Consider the following 15,128-nt stretch of genomic DNA (forward strand, 5'->3'; position numbering starts at 1 on the left):
TTGATGCAAGGGGTGGGACCCCAAAACATTGGGCAACTCATGCCCTGTGGCTCTCCAGGGCTCAGCTCACATGGCTGCTCTCACAGGATGGTATTGAGTGCCTACAGCTTTTCCACACACACAGTGCAAGCTGTCAATGGATCTACCATTCTGGGGTCTAGAGGAGAATGGCCCTTTTATCACACTTTCAATAGGCAGTACCCTAGAGGGGGATTCTGTGTACAGGTTCCAATCCCACATTTCCCCTCTGCATTGCCCTAATAGAGGTTCTCCATGAGGGCTCTGCTCCTGCAGCAGACTTCTGCCTGGACACCCAGGTGTTTTCATACATCCTCTGAAATCTGGGCAGAGGCTCCCAAGCCTCAACTCTTGTACTCTGCACATCCACAGGCTTAACACCACATGGAAGCTGCCAAAGCTTATGGCTTGCATCCTCTGGAGCAGAGGCCTGAGATGTATCTGGGGCCCTTTTAGCCATGGATAGAGCTGGAGCAGCGGGGATGCAGGGAGAAGTGTCTCAAGATTGTGCAGGTCAGCAGGGCCCTGGGCCTGGCCCACAAAACCATTTTCCCTCCTAGGTCTCTGGGCCTGTAATGGGAGGGGCTGCCACGAAGATTTCTGAAATGCCTTAGAGGCATTTTCCCCATTGCGTTGGCTTTTAACATTTGACTCCTCTGTACTTATGCAAATTTCTGCAGCCTTCTTGAATTCCTCTCCTGAAAATTGGTTTTTCTTTTCTACCACATGGCCAGGCTGCATATTTTCCAAACTTTTATGCACTGTTTCCCTTTTAAATATAAGTTTCAGTTTCAGATGATCTGTTTGTTCACACATATGAGCATATACTGTTAGAAACAGCCAGGCCACTTCTTGAATCCTTTGCTGCTTAGAAATTTTTTCTACCAGATATGCTAAATCATCACTCTCAAGACCAAAGTTTCATAGATCCTTAAGGCAGGGGAACAATGCCTCCAACCTCTTTACTAAAGCATAACAAAAGTGACCTTTGTTCTAGTTCCCAATAAGTTCCTCATCTATATCTGAGACCATCTCAGCCTGGACTCATTGTTCATATCACTACTAGCATTTTGGTCATATCAATTTAACGAGTCTCTAGTAAGTTCCAAACTTTCCCTCATCTTTCTGTCTTCTGAGCCTTTCAAACTGTTCCAAACTCTGCCCACTACCCAGTTCCAAAGTTGTTTCTACAGTTTCAGGTATCTTTATAGCAATGCCCAACTCCTCAATACCAATTTTCTGTATTAGTCCATTCTTACACTGCTATAAAGAAATACCTGAGATTGGGTAATTAATAAAGAAAAGAGGTTTAATTGACTCACAGCTCCACAGGCTGTATAGGAACCATGGCTGAGGTGGCCTCAGGAAACTTTTAATCATGGTGGAAGATGAAGAGGAAGTAGGCACATCTTACATAGCTGAAGCAGGAGAGAGAAACAATAGAGGTGCTACATGCTTTTAAACAATCGGATCTTGTGAGAACTCACTCACAAGTGTTCAGCAAGGAAGATGTCTGGCCTCATGATTCAATCACCTTCCACCAGGCCCCTCCACCAACACTGGGGATTACAGCTAAACATGAGATTTGGATGGGAACACAAATTCAAACTATATGAGGAAGTGTAAGAAAACAGGGTGTTACAGCACCCCAAAAGGATCACACTAACACTCTAGCATTGGACCCTAACCAAAATGGAATTTTTGAAATACCAGATAAAGAAGTCAAAATACTGATTTTTAAGGAAGCTCAATGGCATCCAAGACAAATTTGAAAACCAATACAGAAACATCAGAAAATTAATTCTGATATGAATGAGAAATTTACCAAAAGACAGGTATTTTTATTAAAAACAAACAAATAGAACTTTTGGAAATGAAACATTCATTGAAGGAATTACAAACTATAGTTGAAAACTTCAATAGTAAACTAGACCAAGAAGAAGAAATAATCTCAGAAATTGAAAACAGTTCTTTTGAGTTAATCCAGTGAGACAAAAAAAAAAAAAAAAAAAAAAGAAAGAAAGAAAGAGAACTAAAAAATGAAAAAAAGCTTCAAGAAATATGGGACTATGTAAAACATCTGAACCTAAAAAAAAAATCACAGGTATTCCCAAGGGACAAGAAAAGGCAAAATGTTTGAAAAAGCTACTTGAGGAAATATTGAGGAAAACTTGTCTAGTCTAACAAAATATTTAGTCATCAGATAGAAGAGGCTCAACAAACTCCAGAAAAATACATTACAAAAGGACCTCACCATGACATATAGTCATCAGACTATCTAAGGTTGAAATGAAAAAAAAAAATTTTAAATCATCAAAAGTATCTAGTCACCTATAAAGGAAACCCCATTTACTAACAAAAGACTTCTCATCAGAAATCTTACAAGCCAGAAGAGATTGGATTATATGTTCAAAGTGATTTATATATAAAACTGTCAACCTTGAGTTTTGCATTCTGCTTGAATAAGCTTTATACATGAAAGAGAAATACAGCCTTTCTCAGATAAGAAAATGCTCAGGGAATTCATCATCACTTGACTGGTCCTACAAGAAATGCTCAAGGTTGTTCTAAACATGGAAACAAAAGGACAATACTCACTATCATAAAAACACATAAAAGTATAAAACCCACAGGTCTTATAAAACAATTACAAAAATGAAGTGGCAAAGAACTAAATAAAAATTAGTGGTATAACAAACAAACCCTCACATATCAATATTAACATTAAATGTAAGTGGATTAAACGTAACATTTAAAAGATATAGATTGGTGAAATGAATAAAGTAACATGATCTAGATTATAGAGTAGGCAAAGCAAGATGGCTGAATGGAAGCCTACAGTGATCATCCAATGTGCTGGAGACTTAAACACCCCATTTTCAGCATTAGACAGATAATCCAGACAAAAAATCAACAAGGAAACATTGGACTTAATTTACACAATAGACCAAATGGGCCTAAAACATATTTATAGAACTTTTCTTCAACTGCTACAGAATATACATTGTTCTCCTTAGAACATGGATCATTTTCAAGGATAGATCATATGTTAGGTCACAAAACAAGTCTTTACAAATTCAAAGAAATTGAGATTATATTAAGTGTCTTCTCTGATCACAATGGAATAAAACTAGAAATCAATAACAAGAGAAATTTTGGAAACTATACAAACACATGGAAATTAAACAGTATGCTCCTGAATGACCAGGGCTCAATGAAGAAACTAAGAGGGAAATTAAAAAATTTCTTCAAACAAATGCAAATGGAAATACAACATACCAAAACCTATGGAATAGAGTAAAACTTATGGGATAACAGGAAAGTTTATAGTTATACAAGCCTACTTCAGAGAAGCAGAACAATTCAAATAATCAGACTAATGATGTATCTTAAAGAATTAAAAAAGCAAGAACAAACTAAACTCAAAATTAGTAGTAGGAAAGGCATATTAAAGATCAGACATATTAAAGATCAGTAGGAAGGACATATTAAAGACATAAAATTGAGAAAAAATACGAAAGTTCAACAAAATAAAACTTGGTTTGCTGAAAAGATAAGCAAAATTGTCAAGCCTTTAGACAGACTAACTTAAGAAAAAGAAAGAAGACCCAAATAAATAAAGTCAGAGATAAAAAAGAGACATTACAACTGACAACACAAAACATAAAAAATAATTGATATCGTGAGCAACTATATGCCAATAAATTAGAAAACCTAGAAGAAACAGATGAATTCCTAGACCCATACAATCTACCAAGATTGAACCATGAAGAAATTTTAAAAACCTGAACAGACCAGTAACAGGTAATGCAATTGAAGTCATAAGAAAAAGTCTCCCAGCAGAGAAAAACCCCAAGAACTGATGACTTCACTACTGAATTTTACCAAACTAGTAATTTTAAAAAGACTTAATACCAATCCTACTCAAACTAGTCAAAAAAACAGGGGCAGAGGGAATACTTCCAAACTCATTCTTTGCGGCTGGGATTACCCTGATACTCAAACCAAACAGAAACGTTAAAAAACAAACCAAACTACAGACCAATATTCCTGATGAACATTAATACAAAAATTCTCATCAAAATACTTGCAATTCAAGTTCAATAACACATTAAAAAGATCATTCATCATAACGAAGTGAGATTTATCACAGGGATGCAATGATGGTTCAACACATAAAAATCAATCAATGGGATACATCATATCATTATCAATAGAAAGAAGAACAAAAAGTATATCATCATTTCAACTGATGCTGAAAAAGCATTTGATAAAATTCAAGATTGCTTCACAATTAAAACTATTTGAAAAAACTGTTATAGAAAGAACACACCTCAACATAATAAAAGTCATATATGGAAACCCGCAGCTAGTATCATATTGAATAGGAAAAAAACTGAAAGACTTTCCTCTAAGATCTGGAATACGACAAGAGTGCCCACTGTGACCACTGTTATTCAACATAGTAGTGAAAGTTGTAGCTAGAGCAATCAGACAAGAGAAGGAAATAAAGGGCATCCAAGCTGGAAAGGAAGAAGTCAGATTTTTCTTGTTTGTGAGTGATATGATGTTATATCTGGGACTCCACAAAAAAAACTATTAAAACTAATAAACAAATTCAGGAAAGTGTTAGGATACAAAATCAACATGCAAAAATCAGTAGCATTTTGATATTACAAGAGTGAACCATCTAAAAAGAAATCAAGAAAGTAATCCCATTTGTAATAGCTACAAATAAAATAAAATGCCTAGTTAAATACCTTAACTGAACTAAAGAAGTAAAAGATCCCTACAATGAAAACTATAAAACATCAGTACAAGAAATTGAAAAAGATGCAAAAAAGAAAGATATTTCATGTTCACAGACTGAAAAAAATATATATTGTTAAAATGCCCATGCTACTGAAAGCAATCTGCAGGTTCAATGCAATTCCAATGAAAATGGCAATGAGATTCTTCGCAGAAACAGAAAAAATAATCTTAGAATTTATATGGAACCACAAAAGACCCAAAATAGCCAAAGACATCTTGAGCAAAAAGATAAAACCTGAAAGAATCACATTACCTGACTTCAAATTATACTACAGAACTATAATAACCAAAACAGCATGTTACTGGCATAAAAAAGACACACAGACCAATGGAACAAAGTAGATAACCCAGAAACAAATTCATACCTTCAGAGTGAACTCTTTTTCAAAAAAAGTGCCAGGAACATACATTGGGGAAAAGACAGTCTCTTTAATAAATGCTGGTGGGGAAACTGGATATCCATATGCAGAAGAATGAAACTAAACCCCTATCTCTTGCTGTATTCAAAAATCAAATCAAAATGGATTAAGGACTTAAATCTAAGACCTGAAACCATGAAACCACTACAAAAAAATAAAATAAAATAAAATAAAATAAAATAAAATAAAATAAAATAAAATAAAAAAACGCTGGGGAAACTCTCCATGATATTGGTCTGGTCAAAGATTTCTTGAGTAATACCTCATATGCACCGGCAACCAAAGCAAAAATTAACAAATTAGATCACATCAATTTAAAAAGCTGCCAGCTGGGTATGGTGGCTCATGCCTGTAATCTCAGCCGTTTGGGAGGCTGAAGTGAGTGGATCACCTGAGGTCAAGAGTTTGTGACCTGACTGGCCAACATGATGAAACCCCGTCTCTACTAAAAATACAAAAATTAGCCAGGCACGGTGGTAAGTGCCTGTAATCCCAGCTACTCGGGAGGCTGAGGCAGGAGAATCCGTTGAATCCAGGAGGCAGAGGTTGCAGTGAGTCAAAATCACACCATTGCACTCCAGCCCGGGAGACAAAAGCGAGACTCCATCTCAAAAAATAAATAAATAAAATTAAATAAATAAAAAGCTTCTAAAACACAAGAGCAAATATCAACAAAGTGAACAGACAACCCACAGAATGGGAGAAAATACTTGCAAACTATTAAACTTACAAGAGATTAATAACTAGAATACATAAGGAGCTCAAACAACTCAAGAGGAAAAAAATCCAGTAATCCAGTTTTTAAAATGAGACAAAGATGTGAATAGACACTTCTCAAAAGAAGACATACAAATGGCCAACAGGTATATGAAAATGTGCTCAATATCATTGATCATCAGAGAAATCCAAATAAGAACCACAATGAGATATCACTTCACCCCAGTTAAACTGGTTTTATCCAAAAGACAGGCAATAATGAATGCTGGTGAGGATGTGGAGAAAGGGAACCCTCATACACTGTTAGTAGGAATGCAATTTAACACAGCCACTATAGAGAAAAGTATAAGTATTCCTCAAAAAACTAAAAATTTACCTACCATATAATCTACCAATCCCACTGCTAGGTATATACCCAAAAGAATGGATATCAGTATATCAAAAAGATATCTACACTCCCAAGTTTACTCCAGCACTATTCACAATAGCCAAGATTTGGAGGCAACCCAAATGTCCATCAGCATGCAAATGGATAAAGAAAAAATGTTACATATGCATAACAGAGTACTATTCAGCCATAAACAAAAGAGACCCTGTCATTTGCAACAACATGGTTGGAACTGGAGAATGTTATGTTCAGTTAAATAAGAAAGGCACAGAAAGACAAACTACATCTTCTCACTCATTTGTAGGAGCTAAAAATTAAAAGAATTGAACTCATCAAGATAGAGAATACAAAAATGGTGCTAGAGGCTGGGAATAGTAATGGAGAAGGATGGCGTCAGGGGGAAGTGGGTATAGTTAATAGGTAGCTAACAAAAACATAGTTAGATACAATGCATATGATCTAGTATTTGATAACACAGCAAGGGGTCTATAGTCAGCAATGATTTGTTGTATATTTTTAAAGTAACTAAAAGAACATAATTGGAATGTTTGTAACACAATAAAATAATAAATGCTTGAGGTGATGGATACCCCATTTACTCTAATATGATTATTATACATTATATGCCTGTATCAAATTATACACACACACACACACACACACACCTGCTAAGTACCCATGAAAGTTAAAAATTAAAAATAACATGGTCTAACTATATGCCACTTACAAAAAACTCGTTTTACTGGTAAAGACACTTGTAGACTGAAGATAAAGGGGTGGGAAAAGATATTCCACACAAACAGAAACCAAAGCCTGGCAGAAGCAGCTATTCTTACGTCAGATAAAACCGACTTTAAATCAACAACTGTCAAAAACATATTATATAATGATAAAGGGATCAATTCAACAAAAGATATAACAATTCTAAATATATATGCACCCAACACCAGAGAATCCAAATTTATAAAACAAATACTACTAGACCTAAGAAAAGAGATAGCAATAAAATAATAGTAGAGAACTTCAACACCAAATTGACTATGCTAGACTTGGACTTCAGACCAAATGGACTGAACATACATTTACAGTACATTCTACATAACAACCATAATTCTCATCAGCACATGGAGAATTCTTCAAGATAGGCCATATGTCAGGCCACAAAACAAGTTTCAACAAAGTTTAAAATATCAAAATGTTATCAAATATCTTCTCAGACCACAGTGGAATAAAACTAGAAATCAATTCCAAGATGAACTCTCAAAAGTATACAAATACATAGATATTAAACAACATGTTTCTGAAAAATCTTTGGATCCATGAAGAAATTAAGGTAAAAAGTAAAATTTTTTTTGAAATAAATGAAAATGGAGACACAACATATCAAAGTCTCTGGGATACAGCAAAACCTCTCTCTTAGCAAAAGCAGTGCTAAGAGAGAATTTTATAGTGTTAAATACATACATTAAAAAGGTCCCAAATTAACAATGTAACATTACACCCCAATAAACTGGAAAAACAGGAACAAACCAAACCCCAAATTACCAGAAGAAAATAAATAATGAAATTGTGACCAAAATAACAATACAAACAATTAATAATATGAAAAGTTGCTTTTTGAGAAAATAAACAAAAACAATAGAGTGCTAGCTAGACTAATGAAGAATAAAAAAGATTCAAATAAGCACAATCAGAAATGAGAAAAGATGTGACAACTGATTCCACAGAAATACAAAATATTATCAGAGATTACCATGAACAACTCTGTGCTCACAAACTAGAAAACCTAAAAGAAATGAATACATTCCTGGAAATATACAACCTCACAAATTTGAATCAGAGAGACATAGAAATTCTGAACAGACCAATAACTAGTAGTGAGATTGAATTAGTAATAGAATAGTCTCCCCCAAAACAGCAAAAAAAGGCTTCGATTAACATGCTGAGGATTGTAGAGCCATATATTGCATGGGGGTACCCCAATCTGAAATCAGTAAATGAGCTAATCTCAAGCATGGTTATGGCAAAATCAATAAGAAGCGAACTGCTTTGACAGATAACGCTTTGATTGCTCGATCTCTTGCTAAATATGGCATCATCTGCATGGAGGATCTGATTTATGAGATCTATACTGTTGGAAAACGCTTCAAAGAGGCAAATAACTTCCTGTGGCCCTTCAAATTATCTTCTCCACCAGGTGGAATGAAGAAAAAGACCACCCATTTTGTAGAGGGTGAAGATGCTGGCAACAGGGAGGACCAGATCAACAGGCTTATTCGAAGAATGAATTAAGGGGTCTACCATGATTATTTTTCTAAGCTGATCAGTTAATAAACAGTACCTGCTCTCAAATTGAAATATATTCTTGTATTTGTGATTTTTGTTGTTGTTAGCCTGCCTCTGTCTTCCCTTAACTATTGTGGCAAGTCTGGTGTGTGATAAAATTAAGCCAAATCAACTGCCCATTTTGTGCAAAATCAGGGTCGAGTCTGTGAAAGACATCTCTTGGATTTTTAAAAGGCTTTTCTCTACAAAAGATTTTGTTTTTAATTGTGCTGAGTGACTCAAAATGGGTTTATTCTAAGAAAGCCTGTAGGTACGGTAATCCAACTTTGGTTTATGGAAAAAATTGAATTCAGTCCTGAAAATTTATTTCTTGGGCCTTCATTTGTTTATAAACTACATAAATGTGTTCCTTTTCTTTTGCATTCCATTTTTGTATTCTTGTTTTGCATTTTTTGCCATACTTACGTGAGTTACTAATAATCATTAAATACTGTGGGTATTATGAAGGAAGAAATGAAATTTGTGCCCAGGGATGCAAATTATTTCAGAGCATCTGGTGAAATTAATGGGCAAAAACTTGAAAGGTTTTGGTATTTTATAAATAAGTCCTTTATATTTCATGTATTGTCTCACCTAAACTAGTGAACAATGTAGAGTGTAACATGAAGTATATGGAATGAAAGTAAAAAAAAAAAAAAAAACAACACAATGAGATACCATCTTACATAAGTCAAAATGGCTTCTATTAAAAAATCAAAAAACAAAAGATGTTGGAAAAGGTGTGGAGTAAAGTGAATGCTTATACACTGTTGGCAGGAATGTAAGTCTGCATAATATCTATGGAAGACAGGATGGAGACTTCTCAAAAACCTAAATGTAGAACTACCATTGGATCCAGCAATCCCACTACTGGATGTGTATCCAAATGAAAAGAAATTATTATGTAAAAAAGACACCTCCTCTCATACATTTATCACAGCACTATTCACAATGGCAAAGATATGGTCTCAACCTAAGTGTTCATCAATGTATGAGTGAATAAAGAAAATGTGGTATATATTTACACCATGGTGATATGGTTTGGCTGTGTCCCCACCCAAATCTCATCTTGAATTCTAGTTCCCATAATCCCCACACGTCATGGGAGAGACCTGGTAGGAGGTAATTGAATCATGGGGGCAGGTTCCCCCATGCTATTGTTGTGACAGTGAGTAAGTTCTCACAAGATCTGATGGTTTTATAAGGGGCTTCCCTTTTCACTTGGATCTCATTTTTCTCCTTCCTGCCATCATGTGAAGAAGGCAATTTTTTTCCTTCCCCTTCTACCATGATTGTAAGTTTCCTGAGGCCTCCCCAGTCCTCTGGAACTGTGAGTCAATTAAGCCTCTTTCCTTTGTTTTTTTTTTTTGTTTTGTTTTGTTTTGTTTTGTTTTTTTTTTAAATTGAGACAGAGTCTCGTTCTGTTGCCCTGACTGGAGTGCAGTGGTGTGACCTCGGCTCACTGCAAGCTCCACCTCCCAGGTTCACGCCATTCTCCTGCCTCAGCCTCCTGAGTAGCTGGGACTACAGGCGTCCGCCACCACGCCCAGCTAATTTTTTGCATTTTTAGTAGAGATGGGTTTTCACCGTGTTAGCCAGGATGGTCTCAATCTCCTGACCTCATGATCCACCCACCTCAGCCTCCCAAAGTGCTGGGATTAACAGGCGTGAGCCACCGCGACTGGCCAGCGTTTTTCCTTTATAAATTATCCAGTCTCAGGCAGTTCTTTATAGCAGCAGGAGAATGGACAAATACACATGGAATACTACCAAGGCATAAGAAAGAATGAAATCGTGTCTTTTGCAGCAACATGGATGAAACTGGAGGTCATTATCTTAAGTGAAAGAACTCAGAAACAAAGTCACATCCTGCTTGTTCTCTCTTGTAAGTGGGAGCTGATAATGTATACATATGGATGTAGTGTGGAATAATATACATTTGAGGCTGGGGAAGGCTGGGAAGGTGGGAAGGGGATGAGAGATAAGAAATTACTTAATGAATACAGTGTACACTATTCAGGTGACGGCTACACTAAAAGTCCAGACTTCACCACTAAACAGTATGTATATACGTAACTAAACTACACTTGTACCCCCAAATATATGCAAATTTTAAGAGAAAAAAATAGTTTAAAAATCAGGCTCACCAAAATTGTAAAGCAAAATCTTCTGATGTTTGATTTACTTTGAAGGAGAAATTGGAAAGCACAACGGACTGATTAGAGATCAGGAAGTCCTAGCCTAAGGTTGTTCTAATGCTAACTTACCTGATTGTGAGCTGTCTGTCATTACAGCTAGTTGGGATTTGCAGAAAGAGTGCTCTGTGCTCATGGGAGTTGTAAGAATGAGGCATTTACTGTCAGATTTAGTTCAAGATCCAATAGGTAACAAGTTAGTATTTATGACAAGAGTCCAGGGCAGAAACAGGCCAGGAACCAGACAAAATGGTCAGAGATACAAACAAGTAAGAGGGAAACAAGGCAGAAGGGAGTTGTAACAAACTTAGTTGTTCTCCAGGCGATTCTATGTGAATCCAAGATTGAAGTTCACTCCTCTAAATAGCTCGTTCTCCCAACTCATCATGTTGATTGGCCCAGTTGTAAGGGAAAAGGTTTAAATTCCAGTACCTTTGGGCAACACCTATTGATCTTCCAAGACTCAGCTTTAATATTATGTCCTTGATGATATCCATTCCATCCTCATTCCTGTGGGCTCTACTATGCACTCTGTGCACACAATTTTATTGTAACACTGGTAATTTTCATATACTTATTTTTCTCCTCCACTGGGGTCCCAAAGGGCATGATTTGTATGTCTTTGTATACCCATTCCACTTAGCATATAGTCTGACAGGTGACAAATCCTCAATAAATGTTTATTAAATTATTAAGAATTTATAAATATTTATTCTTAAATATATATTTAACCAGACCATGTGGCTCACTTTATAGATGTTTTGAACATTTATAAAAGGAAGAAAATGAACTGTATTGTCTCAAATCTTAATCCCTTTAAAATATAAAATTTTGTTATTTCTGTCTCCCTGTATTATATAAAAATTATATATATATGATGATAGAAATAATACTTAGGTCTGTACTTCCCAAACATTAACATGCATGCTTCTCTCCTGGGGATCTTGCTAAAATGCAAATCATGATTAGGTAGCTCTGGGAGTAGGCCTGAGATTCTGCATTTTTAGTAGGCTCCCAGGTCATTCTGGTACCATCTGGTCAAGGACAGGCCTTCGAGCAGCACAATTTTAGGAGATGGAGACTGATCCTAGCCCTCATGTCACACATTATAAGGCAGATGATATGATTTGGCTCAGTATCCCCACCCAAGTTTTATCCTGGATTGTAATTCCCACATGTTGACAGAGGGGCCTGGTGGGAGGTGATTGAATCACGGGGGCAGACTTCCCCCTTGCTGTTCCCATGATAGTGAAAGTGAGTGAGTTATCACGAGATCTGGTGGTTGTTTGAAAGCATGGCACTTCCCCCTTCACTCTCTCCTGCTCTGCCATGGAAAGACATGTTCAATTCCCCTTCACATTCTGTCATGATGGTAAGTTTCTTGAGGCCTCCTAGCTAGGTCTCCTACCTTAACAGGAAGCCTATAGGCTACAGCAGAACTGTGAGTCAATTAAACCTCTTTTCTTCATAAATAACCCAGTCTTGAGGTAGTTCTTTATAAAGTATGAAAACAGACTAATACAGCAGATAATGTAAACCTGAGCATCAGACTGCCTGGTTCAGATCCTGGTCCTGACACTTTTCTAAGATATTGGACAAATCGTTTTAACACATTTGTACCTGAACTTCCTTATTTCTTATCTGTAATAGATCGATGATAGGGCTTTTGTGAAATGAGCAAGTTAATTCATGTGCAATCCTATTATGATGCTGTACTCATGTAAGTGGGATATGTATAAATACTACAGTTTCACTCCTTACACGTCTACTTGTTTTAGTGGTTATCAGTTCTATGTGTTCAAGAGCCCTAATTTTTAAAATATCTTGAAAATTGTACAGAGGAGATATATTTCCTTAGATCGAGAAAGCAAATGCAGGTTTCATAAGCCAAGAGACAAAACTGGAAGAAAGAAAAAAATTAACTTGTTATTTGTCCAGTAACATCTTTTTTTTTTTTTGCCTTTGCATCTCACAACTGCTCCGTGATAACATTGAAAATAGGTAGTATGTGTACTATTTCAGAAAAGGTAAAATACTGGAATTAAAATTTATAATAAAAAGATACTCCAGCTAGAATATATGAATTGAAACTCAGTGCAGCATAAATGTTAGCACATACAAAAAATACTTTTAACAATAGGATGCAGCACTCCTTTCCTGATGCTAAGATATCAGCTCTTCTGCAAGCCAATTGCTTTTTAATGACAAATGTTAAACTCCTAGGGAGTTGTTAGAATGCAGAAAAGACAGCCCCAACCTAAAATAATAGCAAGTATAGGACTCAGCTTCAGAAAAGAAGGAAAAGATAAGGATCAGCAAAAGAAAAAGTCCCCAAACCAGAAAATCTGACATTATTAGGAGTATTGTGTCACTTTAAGAAGGAAAAAGGGAAAAAAGATGAAAGATGTCCCCCAAAAACCTTTTTGAGTTCCTGCTATCTGCCAAGCGTTTCAAATATATTTGGGTCTTAAATAACCAGTAACACTCTGTGGAAGGTGTTACAAATCTCATTTTACAGATGAGAACCTGAGAGTGAGAAGGTTATACTTGCCAGACCTAGTTTTGACAGAGCTGGGATTTGAATCCACTGTTAGTGGATACCGTATGACTATATGATACTATGTAATTATATATGACTCTCGTTAGTCCCATCTCCTCAAACTTCGAAAGAACCTTCAGATTTTTTTTATTTTGAGATAATTTTACTCTTACTAATTTTTTTTAATTTTTAATTTTTGCGAGTACACAGTAGGTGAATATATTTATGGGTTATGAGCCTCCAGATTTGATCCTGTTCAAGTTTAAATCAAGCTTAAAGTCATATAATAAATAATAAGCCAGAACAAAATGAAGTAGAAATGCATATATTGTGCCAAAGACATTCCATCGTTTAATAGTTTTCATTGAAAGAGTAAATCCTGGGACTCAGACAAGTTTGTCAGGCTTGTTACTAGCCTGTGGGCTTGGTTTATATTTCCCATGGATCTCAGCCAGATGGAATATGGTATGTACTTTCTTTTCTTTTGCCTTAATGTATATTTGGAGAGGAATGTCTGCCCCATTAGGTAGTTCAAAGTACAAAACCTACAGTAGCCTGAGATCCAACCCTGGCTTCTTCACTGAAAATTCTTTTTTTTTTTTTTTTTTATATGTCCCATTGCTTTATTTCTGTAACAGCAACCACAGTATGGTGATTTCTGCTTTCCCTCAAGAGACAGCTGTCCTCCCAACACTTACCCCAATTTTTTTTTTTTTTTTTTTTTTTTTTAATACTTTAGTTCTGGGGTACATGTGCACAATGTGCCAGGTTTGTTACATATGTATACTTGTGCCATGTTGGTGTGCTGCACCCATCAGCTCGTCATTTACATCCAGGTATAACTCCCAGTGATCCCTCCCTCCCCGCCCACAACGGGCCCCAGTGTGTGATGTTCCCCACCCACCGAGTCCAGAGTGATCTCATTTGTTCAGTTCCCACCTGTAATTATGTGATTGTTTAGTTTTCTATTTCTTGCCATAGTTTGCTGAGATGATGGTTTCCCAGCTGCATCCATGTCCCTAGAGGACACAAACTCATCCTTTTTATGGCTGCATAGTATTCACCAGGTATATATATGCCTGGAGCTAGTTAAGAAAGTATTTGCACATATTCACTGCATTAATCCTTGATTTGCCACTGCTCTTTTGACTCATGATTCCATCGAGACTCTGAGCCCTTGGTAAGTGAAGCAGGTTAGTGGGAAAAATTAATTCAGGGTCTTGAAAGATGGTTGATTTAATACCCCAAATTTAGCTAACCTAAAGTTCAACCCATTTACTTATTCATTTCTAAACAAAACAGAATAGAAAATGTAGCCTATTCATTTAAATTACATCTCACTATGCTATAAGATTCTTTTTATATCCCAGTTTATATAAATTCATTAATTATATCACCTATTTTTAATACTGAACCCAATATGTTCCTCTTATTGGACTATAAAGGAAAAAAACATAGGTCTATTCAAATTTTTAGAGTCTATTTTTCATACGGAGTAATGTCCAATTATTTCTTATTTAATTATAAGTTCCTGTATTAGAAGAGAGAAGGCCTTTAATAATGATACTGTTAAGGGGTTCAGTTAACTTGGCAACATTTTAACATTGTGACGTTTCCTAAACAGAAAGCTATCTAAATTTTTTTTTTAATTTTATCTTTATATTTTCACGGAATATATAAGTAAAAGAAAACTAAAAGTCACATTTTATAATAAC

The sequence above is a fragment of the Papio anubis genome, chromosome 2, assembly GCF_008728515.1.
Source record: "Papio anubis isolate 15944 chromosome 2, Panubis1.0, whole genome shotgun sequence".
NCBI classification, from domain to species: Eukaryota; Metazoa; Chordata; class Mammalia; order Primates; family Cercopithecidae; genus Papio; species Papio anubis.